Raw genomic sequence first — 18,766 nt, 5'->3', positions numbered from 1 at the left:
TGCAGTTATAAAATAAATGTCATGCGGATATAAATGTACAGCATAGTGACTATAGTTAATAGCACTGCATTGTATATTTGTAAGTTGCTTAGAAAGCAGATCTTAGAAGTTCTTGTCAGAAGACACAGAAACTTTTAACTACATGGTGATTGATATCAACTAGACATGCTGTGGTGCTCATTTCACAATAGATACATATTGTGAATTATGTTCTACACCTAAAACTAGTATATTCTATTTAAATTTTATCTTAATTTAAAAAAACAACTCTCAACACCCAACAGGAAGGAACAAGTGATCCAGATAGAAACAAGGCAAAAGATATGAAGGGACATGTTACTGAACAGATACACACACAGCCAAGAAGCCCATGCAACCCTTGAGAAACACAAATCAAAAACACAATGAAATAGACCCAACTGCATGGCGACAATAAAAAAGACAGATCACACAAGCACTGGTATATATGTGAAGCAATTAAATCTCTCATCTGTGTTTAGTGGGGCACACTGAATGATACATCCACTTTGGAAAACAGTTTCATAGTTTCTTAAAAAGTTAAGTACTCACCTAAGGTATGACCAAGCCATTCCACTCCTAGGAATTTACCTAAGATAAAAGGAAGTATATGTGAATTCCAAGATTTGTGTTTAAATAGTTATAGTAGTTTTATGTGTAATAGCCCCAAACTGGAAGCAACGCAAATGTTAATCAGCAGGTAAATGAATAAACAAGCTGGTATGTTCATACAATGGAATGCTGAGTAGTAATAACACATGTAACAGCATGGGTGAAACTTAAAGTAATTATAATGAGTGAAGGAAAACAAAGAAAAATAGTGTATGCCGTGTCGTCATTTATATAAAACTGTATAGAAAATATAAACTAATCTATGGTGGCACAGTCAGTAAGGTTACTATTATTAATTAAACATGACATTGTGTATTTTTTATTTTTAGTTTTTTCATGACATCATGTATTTTATAAACTTATTTATAAAGATGGAATTAATATACAATAAACTACACAAATTTAAAGGGATACATATTTTATTTATTTTTTCAATTATATATGTACATATACATATATACATCATATATAATGTATAATGTATTAAATAATGTTATAGAGACAGAGCATACATATATAGCATTACGTATGCATATGTATATACATATAAACATTATATAAAATGTGCATTATGTATGCATACACATATATACATTATATAAAATGTGCCCTATGAATGTATACATTATATAAAATATGCACTGTATTATATAATGTGCATGTACATTATATATGTACTATACATATATATATACATACATACACACAGAATGCTAAGAATGCCTTTATTTCCAAGATAAACAATTTATACCAATATTCCCTATTATATTTTAAAAAATCATTTAGAAAAGAAAGATAAATGCAGAGCACATATATTGGAAAGGACAAGTAATTTGATAGCAACATACCCTCTACATAGAAAATTCCAAAAAATCAAGCAAAGAGTCACTTGAATAAGTGAATTTATGAAGGTCACAGAATACAAATCAAGATACAAAAATCAACTGCATTTTTATTTATTGGCAAGTAAAATAGGTAACTTTAATTTTTAAAAACAATATGCTTTCAGTGTTCCATCAATAAGCATGAAATGCTTAAGGGCCAGTTTAACAATATATATGCAGTATCTGCACACTGAAAACTGCAAGACATTGTTGACAAAAATCATGCAAACGCAGAAAGTGACCCATATTTACCATCAGGAGTCTCATTATTATTAAGGTTTTCGCTTTGTATTTACCGACTGAGAAATTCAACAAATTTTTACCGAAATTCTAGGAATATTTTTATATTACATGAATTTAGAAGCTGACTGAAAATTGTATTGAAAAGCAAAGGATGTAAAATTGCAAAAAACATAATTTTGAAGAACAAAGCTGGATACTACTATCTGATGTCAAGACGTACTACAAAACTATAGTAATCAGTAAATGTTACAGGTCTTATATGCTGGTTGAGTGAGAGAAAGAGAGAAAGAGAGATAGACAGAAAGACTCATAGATCTGAAAATGGAACAAAATAGAAATATACTCACATATACATGCATATACGGTGCCAAATCAATTCAATAAAGAAAAAAAGGTATTTTCAACATGATACTAAAAATATTGGGCATCTATATATGCATGTGTATGTATGTATATATATACATATACATATATATATATATATATATATATAATTGCCTTGATCTTTACCTAATACCCTACACAAATTTTAACTCAAAATGATTATAGACAAAAGTTTAAGTCTTGGATATATAAAATATAGAGGAAAAAAACACTGAAAAATACTTATTACAACAAATTATGTCTTAGATGTGATGCCAAAAGCACAACCAAAAAAGAAGAAAATTAAATAATTCAGACTACACAGAAATAAAAAAAAAAAAAATGTCTGTTCTCAAGGCGCCAGGATGGCTCAGTCAGTTAAATGTCCAACTCTTGATTTCAGCTCAGGTCATGATCTCAAGGTCACAAGATGGAGCCCCATGTGGGCTCCACACTGGGTGTATGATTCTCCCTCTCCTTCTGCCCCTCCCCAACTCGTGTGCAGTCTCTCTCTCTCTCTTTCACTCCCCACCCCCCACAAAATGTCCATTCTCCAAGATACTGTTAGGAAATGAAAATACAAGGAGTGGGAGAAAACATTTGCAAAAAATATATCTAATGAAAGGACTTATAGCCACAACAGAAAAAGGGCATTTACTGCTGAATATAAGAATGTAAACTTGCTAATACCAAAAGAACAAAAAATTGGTTGCGACATTTGAACACACACAATAAATAAATGGCTCATAAAGTGCATGACAGTGACATTCAAATGCATCAGCTATCAAGAAAATGTAAATAAAATCTCTAACAATATATTAGTAAACATTAGAATGGCTAAAACTAAAAATCTTGACATGAGCAAATGATGATGTAAATGTTTAGCCAATGGGGCTCATATACTGTAAGTGGGAATGTAAAATTTCCACTTGGAAATCAGTATATCAATTTCTTATCAAGTTAAATGCACACTTTCCATATGACCCAGCTCTTCAACTTCCAGGTGTTTATTCAAAAGAAATGAAAACATATGTTCACACAAGTATCTGCATGCAAATGGTTAATAGCAGCTTATTTAAAAGAGTCCGGAACTAGGAACAACCGAAATATCCCTCAGTTGGTGAAAGAACAAACACATTTAGGTTACAGCCCAATAAGAGAATACTACTCAGCAATACCAAAAACTGTTCGTATGTTCATACCAGAAGAATCACAAAGAAGTAATGTTAAGGGAAAGGATCCAGGCACAACAGACTACATACAGTATGATTCTGTTTCTGTAATATGGTTTAAAAAAATGTCAAGCTTCGGGGATAGAAAATAAATCAGTATGCATCTATTGAGATGATCTTATGATTTGCTTTCATTCTATTAATGTGACGTGTCACACTGATTGATTTACATATATTAAACCAATTTTGCATCCCAGGGACAAATCCCACTTAATCATGGTGATTGATCCCTTTTAATGTGCTGCTGAATTTGGATTGGTAGCATTCATTGACGATTTTGGCCTCTATATTCATCAAGGATATTTGCCTATAGTTTTTTAGCATTGTCCTTTTTCAGTTTTTTAATCAGGAGAGCTCTAGCCTCATAAAATGTATTTGATAGTATTCTCTCCTCTTTTACTTTTTGGAAGAGTCTGAGAAGGACTAGTGTTAATTCTTTACATGTTTAGTAACATTTATCATTAAAGCCTTCTGATCCTGGGCTTTTCTTCGGGGAAAGTTTTTGATTGCTGATTCAATCATCTTACTAGTAATCAGTCTACTCCGATTTTCTATTTTTTTCCTAATTCAGTCATGGGGAGTTGTAGGTTTCTGCGAATTTTTCCACTTCTTCTAGGTTGTCCAGTTTGCTTGCATATAGTTGTTCATAGTAGCCTCTTCCAAGCCTTTGGATTTCTGTACTATCAGTTGTCTCTTTTTTTGTTTATAATTTTATTGATGTGGATCCTTTCACTTTTTTCCTTGGTTGGTCTAGCTAATTTGTCAATTTTGTTCCTCTTTTCCAAGAACCAAATCTTAGTTTGGTTAATTTTTTTCTGTAGTTTTTCTGTTTGCTATTTCATTTAGTTATATTCTAATCTTTACTGTTTCCTTTCTTCTGAAAACTTTGGGTTCAGTTTGTTCTTCTTTTCCTAGTTTTTTAAGCCATAAACAGGTTGTTTATTTGAGTTCTTTCTTCCTTCTTAATAAAGGCATTTCTTGCTATGAATCTCCCTAGAACTATATTTGCTGCATCCCTAAGTTCTGGTGTTTCCATCTCTGTTTCAAGAAACGTTTTTATTCTCCTTTAACTTCTTCTTTGACCCATTGGTTGTTCTGAGAGTATTATTTAATTTCCATGTGCTCATGAATTTTCAAATTTTCCTATAGTTATTGATTTCTAGTTTCAAGCCACTGTGATCAGAAAAGGATACTTGGTATGATTTCAATCTTCTTGAATTTGCTAAGAATTATTTTGTGGACTAACATATGGTCTATCCTAGAAAACGTTCCATGTGTATTTGAAGAGAAAGTGCATTCTGCTGTTGTTGATAGAACGTTTTACGTCTGTAAGGTCCATTTGGTCTATACTACTGTTTAGATCTGTGGTTTCCTGATTGATTTTCTGTCTGGATGATTTGTCCACTGTTAAGAGTGGGGTGTTAAAAATGCCCAACAATTAGGATTATTATTTCTCCTTTACCTCTTAGCTTTTGCTTTGTATGTTTAGGTACTCCAATGTTAGGCACATAAATATTTATAATTGTTCTATCTTCTCCATGGATTGACCCCTTTATCATTATCTAATGGCCTCTTTTGTCTCGTTTTACCATTCTTAGTTTACAATCTATTTCATCTGATATAAGTATAGCTACCTCTGCTTTTTGTTGTTGTTTTCAAAGATTTGCTTGACTTTAAAAAAAAAAAAAAAAGGTGGGGGGTGGCGCCTGGGTGGCTCAGTCAGTTGAGCATCTGACTTCGGCTCAGGTCATGATTATGGGTTATTCTATTTATAACAGGTTATTCTATTTATTGGCATTTTTGCTGTTGTCTTTTTTTTTTGACTTGTCAATTAAAGTGAGTTATACACAGCTATTACCATATCGTAAATTCTAACTATCACTATGTATTTACCATTACCAGGGAAATTTACACTACTATTATTTTTTTTTTAATGTTAAATAACATTTTTTTACTTCTGCTTTAAGAACTCATTTTAAGATTTCTTATAAGGCAGGTCTGGTGATAATATCTTCAGCTTTTGGGAAAGGCTGTATTTTTGAAGGAAATAATACTAATCTTGGTATCTAATTCTTGGTTGACAGTATTTTTCAGTATTTTTGAGTATGTCAACCCAGTCTCCTGGTCTGAAAAGTTTCTGTTGAGAGTCTTCCAGTAATCTTATGGCAGGTCTCTTTTATATAACTTCTCCCTTTTCTTTTGTGGCTCTTAACTTTCTTTACTCTTTTTTTTTTTTTTCTTTTTGCTCCTCAGCCTGGGTCATTTCCAATGTTCTATCTTCTCAGTCACTGATTCTTCCTCTGGCATGGGCAAGTCTAATTTTGAAACTCTATTAAATTCTTTAGTTCAGTTGTATTTTTTTAAACTCTAGGATTTCCATTTTTGATTTTGTTCTTGAAGGTTGCTGTTTCCTTATCAAAGGTCTTGTTTTGTTTATGCATTGTTTTCTTAATTTCAGTCAGTTATCTGTGTTTTCTTGTAGCTCACTAAACTTCCTTAAGAGGACTATGCTGAATTCTTTGACAGTTCATAGGTCTCCCTTTCTTCAGGATCAGTTGTTGGAGCTTTATTAGTATCCTTTAGTGGTGTCGTATTTACTTATTTTCATGACCCTTGATTCTTCAACGTCTATTTATTTTTGGGACAGAGAGAGACAGAGCATGAACGGGCGAGGGGCAGAGAGAGAGGGAGACACAGAATTGGAAACAGGCTCCAGGCTCTGAGCCATCAGCCCAGAGCCCGACGCGGGGCTCGAACTCCCGGACCGCGAGATCGTGACCTGGCTGAAGTCGGACGTTTAACCGACTGCGCCACCCAGGCGCCCCATGACCCTTGATTCTTTATGCGAGGATGTGTGCGCTTGAGTAATGGCACTCCTCTTCCAGATTTTACAGGTTTGCTTCGTCAGAGACAGTTCTTCACCAGTCAGCTCAGTTTAGGTTTTGGGTGTGTCTACTTCGGCAGGTGGGACCTGTTGTCATGGTCTATTTTGGGGTGAGGCAGCTGATCGTGCTCTGAAGATGGAGATGAGAGGATATGCTGCTGGCTGAGAACAGCTGGATTCAATTGCTAGCTTGGTTACCTACTCAAATAAGGCTACAGGAGAGGCCCCATGGTTTCCTAGGTTCTCTGGTTGGGCTTACAAAACAGTCAGGATGGGGTACTATCTTCAATAACAGATGTTCCTACAATAACAGGGCAGCAGGCCAAGGCCCAGGGACGATATAGCTGATTCATTGGGGACCGACACCAGACCTGAGGATGTACTGAAATCCCTGGTCAGGTGAGGCCACCTGTTTTACTCTGCCAATGGAGGAAGCCACAGGCTGTGCTCTCCATTCAAGGGGCACTGTATGTAAGGCTGTTGAAGGCACTACATAGCTTCCCTTGTGCTCTGGTTAGTTTCCTGGTTGGACAGGCTCAAGGCTGTATTCAGCAATGACTAGGGCATTGCATTAGATTCCCTGCTTGGGTGCAGCAGGTGTATCAGCCCTAAAACTTGTAAAGCTCTTTTTGTTGTTGTTGTCTTGACCCAAGTCAACCCACACCCCAAGGTATCTGATTGAAAGAGTCCCTAGCTTTGCTCTATAAACTACCAGCTCTGTCTGTCCTTCTCCTGGGTCAAGTGCTGCCAAGGAGCAAAACTTACAGGAATGTTCTGGTGCCCTTCTTGCCTGGTTTGAGGGTGAGGGATTGTTCTACTCTACTCTTAATTTCCACAACAGGCTCTCCAGTTAGGAGGGGCCCGGAAGTACCCCCAGCCATGGCTCTGAAGGAATCCCCCTATGCTATGCACAGGAAGCCTGCGTGCCCAGTCCTGGCTTCACTCTGGAGACAATCAGCTGAGCCTGCCCACTTGTCAGCTCAAGCACCACTGGGTCCCACAAATTCCAGATTCCAGACATTCTGGTCAAATGGGGCTGGAAGGCCCTCTCCATAGCAGGTGGGGGCTATGATTGGGCTCCATGCCTGGGTGTGGATAAAACAGATTTGAGGGTCAGCAGAAATCCTCCTATGAGGATCTAGATCAGGCAAATATGCATCCCAGCAAGCGTCCTGGGCAGAGTGCACGCTTGACTTCCTTCTGGAGATGAGTAAAGGCCCTATTGGGATTACTACTTGGGCACTGCAGGTCTGACCTCAGTCTGCCAAGATCTTGCTATTGATTTCAAGCCCCTACCTCCTCCTCCATCACTGTCAGACTCCCAGTGGCTGGGCCCCACATATTCCTCTGCAAAGCTCTAGGGAATCTCAAGGGAATTTCTCCATGTAGTGCTGCAATGGCCTGGGACACAGGCAATGTGGTCCACATGCAGCCACCCCTCTTACCTTCTAGCATAGTCTATCGCGGGCTACAGGGGGGTGCTTCAGCCTCACCTTTGTGTTCTAGGAGTTTCTCAGTACTGTCTTATTCATCAATAGTTGTTAGTTGTTGGGAGGGGGAGCAAAGTCAGGAATGATCTATGTGACCACCTTGATGGGACTCTCCTATCTTATTTATATTGATCATTGTTACATACACCCGAGTGTGGAAGTTAGTCAAAACTCATTAAACAGTACCTTTAAAAAGGTAAAATTTAATGGGTGCGAACTATTCCTTAATAATTCGTGACTTTAAAAAATAGAAAGATCTCTCCATGTTGCTATGTATATGGCTAATTCACTGTTTGGAATCACTGAAAGAGTCACCATGACATACAGTTATTTATGCACTTTTTCCGCCATGGTACCCAAATTCTCTCCAACTTCTGATCACCAGCAACACTGTGGTAATTAACACTTTCACACATGTATATGAAAATTGCCATGGATCATCTATGGAATATATTCTGGGGAAAAGAACTGCTCAGTCATGAGATACATGCCATGAGTTTGCCACAGTAAGACCAACTGCCCCTCTTAGAGAGTTCACCAAGCTGTATTTAGTGCTTCTATCCATGTGGGAGGTTAAAAAGACTTGTATAAGAGCGCCTGGATGGCTCAGCCGGTTAAGCAACGGACTCTTGATTTCGGCTCAGGTCATGACCTCATGGTTCCTGAGGTTGGTTAGCCCCATGTCAGGCTCTGCACTGACAATGTGGCGCCTGCTTGGGATTCTCTCTCTCCCTCTCTCTCTGCCTCTCCCCTGCTCACTCTCTCCATCATTCTCAAAAATAAGTAAATAAATTTTTTTTTAAACTTAATGTTTATTTATTTTCAAGAGAGAGTGCACAGGGGAGGGGCAGAGAGAGAGGGAGACACAGAATGTGAAGCAGGCTCCAAGCTGAGCTGTCAGTGCAAAGCCCAACGCGGGGCTTGAACTCATGGAACTGTGAGATCGTGACCTGAGCCGAAACGAAGAGTCAGATGCTTAACTGACTGAACCACCCAGGTGCCCCTAAGTAAATAAACTTAAAAAAAATGACTCCTTTAAGATCATCAGCCTCCCTCCTAGGTGACAGGCCATGTCATGGCTTCACAAACGACTCAACGCCTTTCCAGAAATAACTTTTTTCGTTTCTCATTGTTCCCTGCCCAATGGGTCCATCATCCCTGTTGCTTTCATCTTCCCATACATATTTTATGCTTTCTGCAATTGGCCTTTCCCTATCCAGTTGTCACAACAGTGTTTAAATTCTTCTCTGAATTATTTCATTTCTTCTCTCTGATCTTATTCAGGCTTGCTGGCTCTCTGAGAAAGATCTTTCTTCAAATTCCAGTTCGATTTTGACATTTTTCCTATGTGCTGTGACCCATGATTCTTATTTCCAAAGGAAAGGAAACAAAAGTGGGCACAGATACCCAGATTTTCAACAATCAGACATCTGCAAAGACTTAACTTTGAATCTAACCCTCTTCTTTGTCACATTTGGAAACACGGAATGATTAACATCTATCACGTGCAGTTTTTTGATGGTAGTTGGGAGACTTAGGCTCAAATTGCTGTTCTATGAGCAAAACTGAACACACTGCATTTTGAAACTTTACTATCACATAAGCCACTAGATTATTGACATGTATCACGATCTAGGCATTTATAGCAATTCTTCTGTACATTCCTCAGGAAGTTCTTTATCAAATCAATCATGGGCTTTTCTCCCAGCTGCTTGATCTATATTGTGAGTTCAGTTTCTTGCATTGTATATCTTACCCAGAGAATTAAATTCTCCTGCTTTTCTGTAATTAGGCACAAAAGAGTAATTCTAATATTTATATTTGCCATAGAATATGAGGCATATTTAAGAATTTTTATGGGGAAGTCATTAAGAACACCCATTTTTATGGTTAAGGGAAAAGGCAGTTCCAGGATTTTACATTGTACCTAGAGTGAATTCACAGCAACCTAGCTGAATTCATTTTATAAAGTTTATTGTTTTACATGGTTTCGTGTGAATGAGACACTCACTTATGATTAGTCTACTTCCAATAATTAACATTAAGAATCATCAAAATGTGAAGTACCAATCCATAAAAAATTCACTCAGTAAACAATTTTCAGGCACTATAGAAGAATTTATTTACTTCCAAGTACCTGTCTAACAATGCCTTATTATTTTAAGTATCTTCAGCAATTTATATTTCTTATAATTAACATTATTCCCAATTATGTCTAATTTGTTTTTCCTTTTTCTAAGTAAGTTCTTTATTTTGAGAGAGAGAGAGAGACTGAGAAAGCACGGGAGGGGAAGAGAGAGAAAACCCCAAGCAATCTCCAAGCTGTCAGTGCAGAGCCTGGTGTGGGGCTTGAACTCATGAACCGGGAGATCATGACCTGAGCGGAAATCAAGAGTTGGAGGCTTAACCGACTGAGCCACTCAGGCGCCCCAGTATGTCTAAGTGTAATAAGGTTTCACTCTTCTTGTTTGTTTTTAACTTTAGCAGTGTATATCTAAGCAAATACCATAGAATACATTTAAAAGAGTTCCCTCGCTATGGCCCTGGAACAAACGCAAAAGTCCTATTTTTCCCGGAGTTGATTGTAGGCAGAATATATTAAGCAATCAATTATTTAGCTGGAAAACATAAACATTTTAGTTTCTTTGGCTTTGGTTAATGCCCCTGTGTTCTTTAACATGCCTGTCTAAAATTGTCCCAGCGAATCTCAAATCTGCACAAAGAAGTGCATACTGAGTGCTGTTCAGCCGAAAGAGACAAATCCAGTAGACAAAATTTGGGTAGAGATTTCTGACTGACTGTTCAAAATAAGCATTCTAAGGGTGCCTGGGTGGCTTAGTCGGCTGAGCATCCGTCTTCGGCTCAGGTCATGATCTCATGGTTGGTGGGTTCGAGCCACGTATCGGGCTCTGTGCTGACAGCTCAGAGACTGGAGCCTGCTTCAGATTCTGCGTCTCCCTCTCTGCCCCTCCCCTGCTTGTGCTCTGTCTCTCTCTGTCAAAAATAAACATTAAAAAAATTCAAATCGGGCATTCCAGTCACAGTGTGCTTTGGACACCTAACCTCGGGATGCTCCCTGACTCCAGCATTCTGTGGCAAAGAGCTGGGCGCAGGAGTAAGCTGACATTATGATGCCTCAGCAGCATTCTGTATTTCCCCCTCAATCCTGGGGTTTCTCTGCCACCACCTCACGTCATGTCCTAAAAACATGGTCAGCCATTCTGATGCACATGCCTAACGTGACTACCCTTGCCAAGATGATAAAGCAAAACCATGACGCAGGCCGAAGAGTCTATGAAAACATGACATGAACAATATACAAGGAAAGACCCACCGACTTTAAGGTTAAATGGATGATTTACGGTATTTCCTGGGCAAAAAACAATGAGCAGATAGGTTAAGGCTTTACGCAGACCCTGTTAAATCCCTTTTAGTCTAAAAAAAACTGACATGTACCTCACTGAAATTTCTATTTCCCAAGTGGTTTTTCAAAGGAAGAAAGAAGAGTGAAACCAATTAGAAGGAAGGAACGCTACCAGCGTCTTTCCAAAAAGAATTTGCCTGCTCATTTCAGTGTGGACACAGAAGAGTAAAAGTTTTCGCTTACTTAATGGCTGTTGATTCACTTTGCCATCAGTGAAACAAAAACCTCTTTTGCATGGCCTCAGAGACATCTTATTAATGGGAATTAGCATCTGACCCCTACTAACATTCCCACAACACTATATCCAGCAGATCAAAATGTTCAGGCTCTGTTTTTTTGTTTTTGTTTTTGTTTTTGTTTTTGTTTTTGTTTTTGTTTTTACTATGTAACTAGCCCCCAAAGAAGTTGATTTCAGACCTCCAAAGTAACATATGATTTTTATAAGTGGAACACACGGACACGAATACTTCCCAGCCTTTACACACAAAGGCCCTAATGCTTTCCTGCCGATTATGTTCTCCATGCTCCTCATGAAGGACACTGTCCTGTCTGTAGACTTGAAGGAACCATGAAGCCAACGCCGTGTGCCTGGATTTCACTGTCTTGTAGTGAAGGGGGTAGACTTGTGACTCAAAAGCCTTCCTCCTGCAATACTGCTAAAGTCCGGAAGACATATGCTTAGAAAGATAATGGATTCACGACAAGCAAGAAAAATCTGCAAGGGTAAATATTAAGCCAAAATAACAACTATGAACTTGAATCAGAGAAGGCACCTGTGGTGAGTATGTGATACGTATCTGGTATGTGATGGCCCTAGACACTAATACCTAGAGTGATGCTGAGATGAGAGCCAACGTCTTGGGAATGCCACAAAGTGAAGGAGCTGTATCTAAAATACCTGAATTGGGGCGCCTGGGTGGCTCAGTCGGTTAAGTGTCCAACTTCGACTCAGGTCATGATCTCACGGTCCGTGAGTTCGAGCCCCGCGTCAGGCTCTGTGCCATCGGCTCAGAGCCTGGAGCCTGCTTTGGATTCTGCGTCTCCCTCTCTCTCTGCCCCTCCTCCGCTTGCACTCTGTCTCTCTCCTACTCAAGAATAAACATAATAAAATAAAATAAAATAAAATAAAATAAAATAAAATAAAATAAAATAAAATAAAATAAAAATAAAACCTGAATTACAATGGAAACCCTAAGGCGATTACAGAAGCACCCATGTTATTAGCAAATTCTGGGCTTCAGCAACAACAAATTAAATTCTCCCCCTACATCAGAACCATAGTCTTATCACAAATTAAGTTCAACCAAATAAAGAAAAACATTTTAATCACAAGAAAACCTATAAAATAGGATAACATGAAGGAAAGTTGGCAGAAACTAAAAGACAACAACTTTAGATCTCCAAGGACTTGAGATAATAGAATTAGAAATTATGAAATAATGTAAAGTGTTCAAGGTTAAAAAATGCAATTTTTAAGAGAATAATAAGAAACTATTACAAGAGTGATTTGGAAAAGAAGTATAATTCTAGAATACAAATTCACAATCCATGGGTAGGTAACAAAATGGTCACAGGCTATCAGAGAACTGTAAGTCGGGTCCGAAGGACATACCTACATCATAGTTCAGGCACAGGGAACAGAAAATTTAAACAAGAGAAGTGAGGGATAAATGGGAAATTCACCTTCTAGTTGTAATTCTAGAAGGAAGAGATAGAGACTGGAGCAGGCTAATAGTCTCTGTGGAAAAAAAATGAAACTTTATTGAAAGATATATATATTTTTTAAGTTTTTTTAATGTTTATTTATTTCAAGAGAGAGAGCAGAGCGTGAGCGAGGGAGAGGCACAGAGAGAGGGAGACACAGAATCCCAAGCAGGATCCAGGCTCTGAGCTGTCAGCACAGAGCGACAGGGGGCTCGAACCCACAAACCATGAGATCATGACCTGAGCTGAAGTACGACGCTCAATCAACTGAGCCACCCAGGCATCCCTACTGAGAGATATTTAAAAGACTGAAGTTAGGTGGGGCAATATACCCTATTCATGCACTGGAAGGCTCTTTATTCGAAATCTCTACTGGACCACAATCTAAAATTTATTCCTTAACGGAATCATAGTAGAGTTTGAACACCATGTAATAGAAAGTCTTGCCGATGTGCACCAGAGAAGATACTCACAAAAAGATTGTTCACATAAGGGGGGAAACAAACAAACAAAAAAACCTAGCAACAATGCATAGCCAAGGGTATGGATAACATTTTAGCACTGTCATGGTGGCATTTATTAAGGAATAAGAAGAAAGAATTGTGGCAACATAAAACAATGTGGATAGATCTGAGAAACAGAATGAGGGAAAATGCAATCAAAAGTGGATAACATAACGTTTGGTATTTTTATATACATTTTTATAAATTTCAACAAGAAAACTAGATGCCCCATTGTTTAGTAGCATTAAACACATAATAATAGCATTAAAAACAACAAAGAAAGGATATGGGTAATGTTGAGAGTAGTGGTTAATTCCGGTAGAGAACCTAGGAGATGCATTTAGGAACAAATATCAATATTCCTGCCATTTTATAGTTAATAAGTTTGATAGTGAGTTTATAGCTAATACTTAGGGGCACCTGGCTGGCTTAGTTGGAAGACCATGTGACTCTGGATGTCAGGGCTGTGAGTTCGAGCTCCACGTTGGGGGTAGAGTTTACTGAAAAAAATATATAGTTAGCATTTAATGCTAAACCTTAAAGTTTACCTAGAGGTTATACACATTACTTCCAATCTATCATATATTACCTTGGAAGTGTATCTTGCAGTTTACAGATATTTCTAAGATTGTTCACTCAAATCTATTCCCTTTATACAAAATTCCAAAAAGCTATGTATTCAGGATCCTAAACCACAACCAATCAGAAGGTAAAAGAAAAAGCTGTTAAGCATGAGCCAAAGTCAAATGCTTAACCAACTGCACCACCCAAGTGCCCTGTGGAGCGATTTAATATTAAAAGAAATGAGTCAGCAACTTTCAGGCTTTAACACCACCATGGGGTATACTAATCGAATTCCTTCGGGCAATCATGAGTCATGATGCTCAGAGGGCACGGTTACACTAGCAGAGAAAGAGGTGGAACCTATGGAACGAAATCTCAACTCAACTTGATCAAGTAAACGTCATCCCCTCAGTGTCTAGAAGGGATGCCCCCTTCAGACTACACAGAGTAATACTGCCTGCTTCACTTGGGTCACCTGCCGGTTCCTGAAGGCATTTGTATTTTTGATCCACAGATTAGCAACTCTTACAAAGTTAGCAACAGTCTGTTTTGCTGGTATGGAGAAAGTAAAGAGTGCTGTCTGTGGGCAGTGGCATTCGACAGGTGGATGAAGGGAGACAGAGGGGTGTCCCCGAATGGGCAGTGGAATTCGACAGGTGGACTGAGAGAGACGGAGGGGTGTCCCCGAAAGAGAAAGCAGTGTGAGTAAAGTCAAACTTGTCACTTCTCATTCTCAACCCCCCACGGTCCTAATGGCTTGTTCTTTATTTGGGACATTGTCTTTCTGTGTTTCCAATAGCACCACAAGGAGTTAGCACCAGGTTCCCTGGCAGAGTGAACATGTGGCTCAAGTATCTGTGGTGCCTTTTACATCCCTTTTGGCAGCTTTCCTAGTTTCTGACTTTGCATTTATCTCTAGTCTTGGGGAGCATGGGGTATCATCTTTCACCATCTTCCACAGCTGACGCTCATCCGGGTGTATTCTGTACAAATTGCCTGGGGCACCAAAATCAAATCTCTTCCTAAATCCTTCCACTGCACCAACCAAAAATTAATTAATTCAACAATTAATGGTGACCACTACGTTTCTATGCCTTCCATGCAATTAAACGCAGCTACTTATTAACAGGAGAGTAATTGAATTATTCAGCTAAAACAAACCACCCTGAATGGCGAATGACTCATTTATTATTGAGTAATTCTCTCAAGGACTTTCCATAAGGTTTCTGAAAGAATATAGAGACGAGATGTTCTTGAGGGCTCTTTTCCCAAACATGGGCAAAATTGCAAAGTTTTGTCATTTATTTATTTATATATTATTTATTTATTATTTTTTACCTTAGGAAGAGAGAGAGCATGCAAGGGAGAGGGACAAAGGGAGAGAAAGAATACTAAGCAGACTCCAGTCCAGCGTGGAGCCCGATGTGGGACTGGATCCCATGACTCTGGGATCATGACCTGAGCTGAAATCAAGAATTGGATGCTCAACCGAGCCACCCAGGTACCCCTTTTTTTCCCCTTAAGTTTATTTATTTATTTTTGAGAAAGAGAGAGAGAGAGAGAGAGAGAGAGAGAGAGAGAGAACACGCATGAGGGGGAGGGGCAGAGAGAGAGGAAAAGAGAGAGAATCTGAAGCAGGCTCCACACTGTCAGCCCAGAGCCTGACGTGGGGCTCGACCTCACAAACTGCGAAATCAGGTGCCCCAAAGTTTTATCATTTAAACCAGAAAACGCTAAATATATTTTTATTGTTTTTATAACATTAGGTTATAATTAGTTAACATTGACTCAATTAGGTAACAGTTACAAGGGTACTTGGAAAATTATACCATGGTATTGTAATACACCACATTCATACAAATAACATGAATTTCTTTTTTTCTCACGTAGTACAAATGTATCAATGATCCTGAGTCAGGGGATGTGGGTCTCAGTTCTTGCTTTGCCATTAGGTAGATCATCGAGTTCAGCTACCTTGGTTGGTCTAGACCATTTGTTATTTTTTGTCCCATCACTAAGCAGAAATACAGTATTACAGTGTTTAAGAGGTAAATAGGACTCCTTGTCCTGCTACTGACAACCTGTGGGTTGTTAACTTAGTTGGGCCTCAGTTTTTCCACTCAAGAAATGGGAGTCACATTAGGAACATCAACTTTCAAGAATTCTCGAGATGGCTGAAATGAGATTTGCAAAGCTCTTAACACACGGTCTACCTAGAACATAGTAAACGGTTATAACTTTGTCTTTTATGAACTGAGGGGACTCCTCAAGAAATACATACGTGAAACAAGAGACTTAACTATTTTTTTAATCTTCCATGTTTCTTTAGGTTTGATGATTTTACACCTATCATCTTGATTTTCACCGATTTCTCTCTAAATCTTGTCTAAGACATAGATATGGATGCAAAATAGTAAAGTGTATAAAATGTGTCATGTGACTCTAGAAACAAGATACCATAGTTGAGGATAACGTTTCAATAGTTACACTGTAGAAGAGAGAGGTCTGTAGCATAAATCCCTTTAGATCTTAGCTTAGTTTATTTCCGGCTGAGTCACATTTCTAATGGTCTGGATAAAATGCCTGCTCTAAAATGGCTAGGGCGAGCCTTGTTCCTAAAAAAAGCAGGAGTGATACGGCAATGGTACACATAAGTGGTAGCTTTTGCTTCAAAGTGTTTCTAGAGTTTTCATGCCATGAATAAATAATTGAGGTACTGCACATAACTGATCTTCTAACCAAGGTCCTTGTAGGCCATGGGGAAGGGCTTAGCTTTCTTTTCTATTTTCTGTGAGTTTCATATAAATATCATTTTATGACAAATATGGTTTGGGTTACTAAGAGAAAGGATATAGTTCCCTATTTGCCCTGAGAAAACACGGAGTGGAGCGAGAGATGTACATCTGAGAAGAGAAAGCTTCCAGGGGCCTATGAGGGAGTTTCCATCCAGATGCCAAAATTCCTTAAGGGAAACTAACGCGATCTGAGGACGCTCAGCACGCACAGTTTCTTGTTTGGGGTTAGCGAGTGTGGTAAGAGATCATCGAGAGGCATGAAAAATAGGGGTAGAGAGGAATATTGGAGGGTGAAAACAGAGCTCATTCACTGTGTAAACAGGAGGGAGGGGGGTTGAGGTTCACGGGCCAGAAGGGGTCGGCAGCCAAAATATTCACAACTTCGCTGCAATCCGGTCCCTTCGCGCAAGTGTGTCGACTCCTCAGTTCCCTCTGTTACTTGGAACTCGTTAACATTGACAAAATTTACGTCATACGCTGGAATCAAAACAGGGTTCTGCACATTTGTCTAAAGGCTGCTCAACATAATCCCTGCTTGTTTGCGCATAGTCCATAAAGAAGTCGATACAGCCCTGTAATTTATTGAGATGTCAACTCCACAAACGTGGTTGGAGCCTGGAAAGCCAGGCTCCAGCCCCTCTCTCTCTCTCTCTCTCTCTCTCGCTCGTGTTTTTTAAAGATGCATTGACCTCATGCAGGGAACACTTCAAGGAGTTTTGTCTGGATGATCAATACATTTCTATATTTATAAGCCTAATCAGAGCCCATCTGCTTTTCTGCTCAAGTGCTGCTCAATGAGAGAGTCACAGAATCAAAATTATAAACTTTATTGCATCGATTTTTTTGTTCTACTTGCTAGTCAGACCACAAAAATAATTAAATATCTTCGTTTTAATAACTACAACTTGACACAAAATCATTTCTTTGGGAAATATCTCCCTCACGCCAGGACTATGGCATCTGAAACTCCCCATCCTGCCGTTTCTCATTCTAATTATTAGACTTGAACAGGCCCGAGACTTGTTTTAAACGCTCTTGTCTCAAAACTTAACAGCTGTTCCCCGGGCCATATATAGAAAACCAGTCAGCTGCCTCGAAGTGACCTGGTTGGTGCAGTCACTGAGAGCCAGACCTCCACCAGAGAGACTCTAGCTTCACATTATAAATCCTGCAGGGTCATCTATAAATACGTGCATTTCACCACGTTTCACCTGCTGTTGTTTTGCTGAGCCAAGGGCCTGCCGCCCTTATTCATGTAGCAGCAAGCACCTTTGGAACTTTAAACCACATTTTTTTTTTTTCCTCGCAAAGTGGGGAGAGCAGAGGTAGTGAAGGTTTAACTGGCTCCATCAAAGCGCGGGCAGGGAGTTCAGAAAAGAGAAAAATGAGGATGGCCAGCGTGGAGGAAACGTAACAAGAGATGGCGTCTAGCAATGCAGAGGACAGGCCGCCCGCCCTTTAATTTGCTGATGTGTTGAACCGCGACTTCGTTGTATAGAGCATGGCTAATGATTTCACTTCCCACGGGCCCGTGCAAGTTTATGACGTCGTTTATAGAAAGGATTGGGGGGATGGGGGGTGGGGCATGTACCCAGATCAATTCTACCACTGTCTCCGCTGCTGGGCATTTTTTCTATCCACGCAGTTTTTCCATTTAAGGAGATGAGTTAGATCTGAAGACACCTAAATGCTTAGCATTTTCACTCTATGAGTATGCTCTCAGGCTAATTTAGGCCATATGGTGTCTTCACTTTGGCAATAAATATGCCCTTCCTGACTTTTGGGCTTTCTCAGCTATGGGATTTCTGAATTACAACCTGCACTTCTACCTGGCCTTCCTAAACTCTTCAAAGGCACATTCATTTTCTCATGGCCAAATTACCAGACTGGAAAATCAGAAGAGTAGGTGTTAAAACTCAGTGTCTTGATTTTCATCTTTAATAGGCCAAAAAAGTCCTGTGTGCTTTATGATTTCATTGAAGCATCTTTCTCATTTTAGTGGAAGTGGCAAAGCAGCTGTTTCCATCTCAAAATTTTCAAAGATTTCCCT

This window comes from Lynx canadensis, chromosome A1 (genome assembly GCF_007474595.2).
Source record: "Lynx canadensis isolate LIC74 chromosome A1, mLynCan4.pri.v2, whole genome shotgun sequence".
In the NCBI taxonomy this organism is placed as follows: Eukaryota; Metazoa; Chordata; class Mammalia; order Carnivora; family Felidae; genus Lynx; species Lynx canadensis.
Note: the sequence above shows the minus strand (reverse complement) of the source record.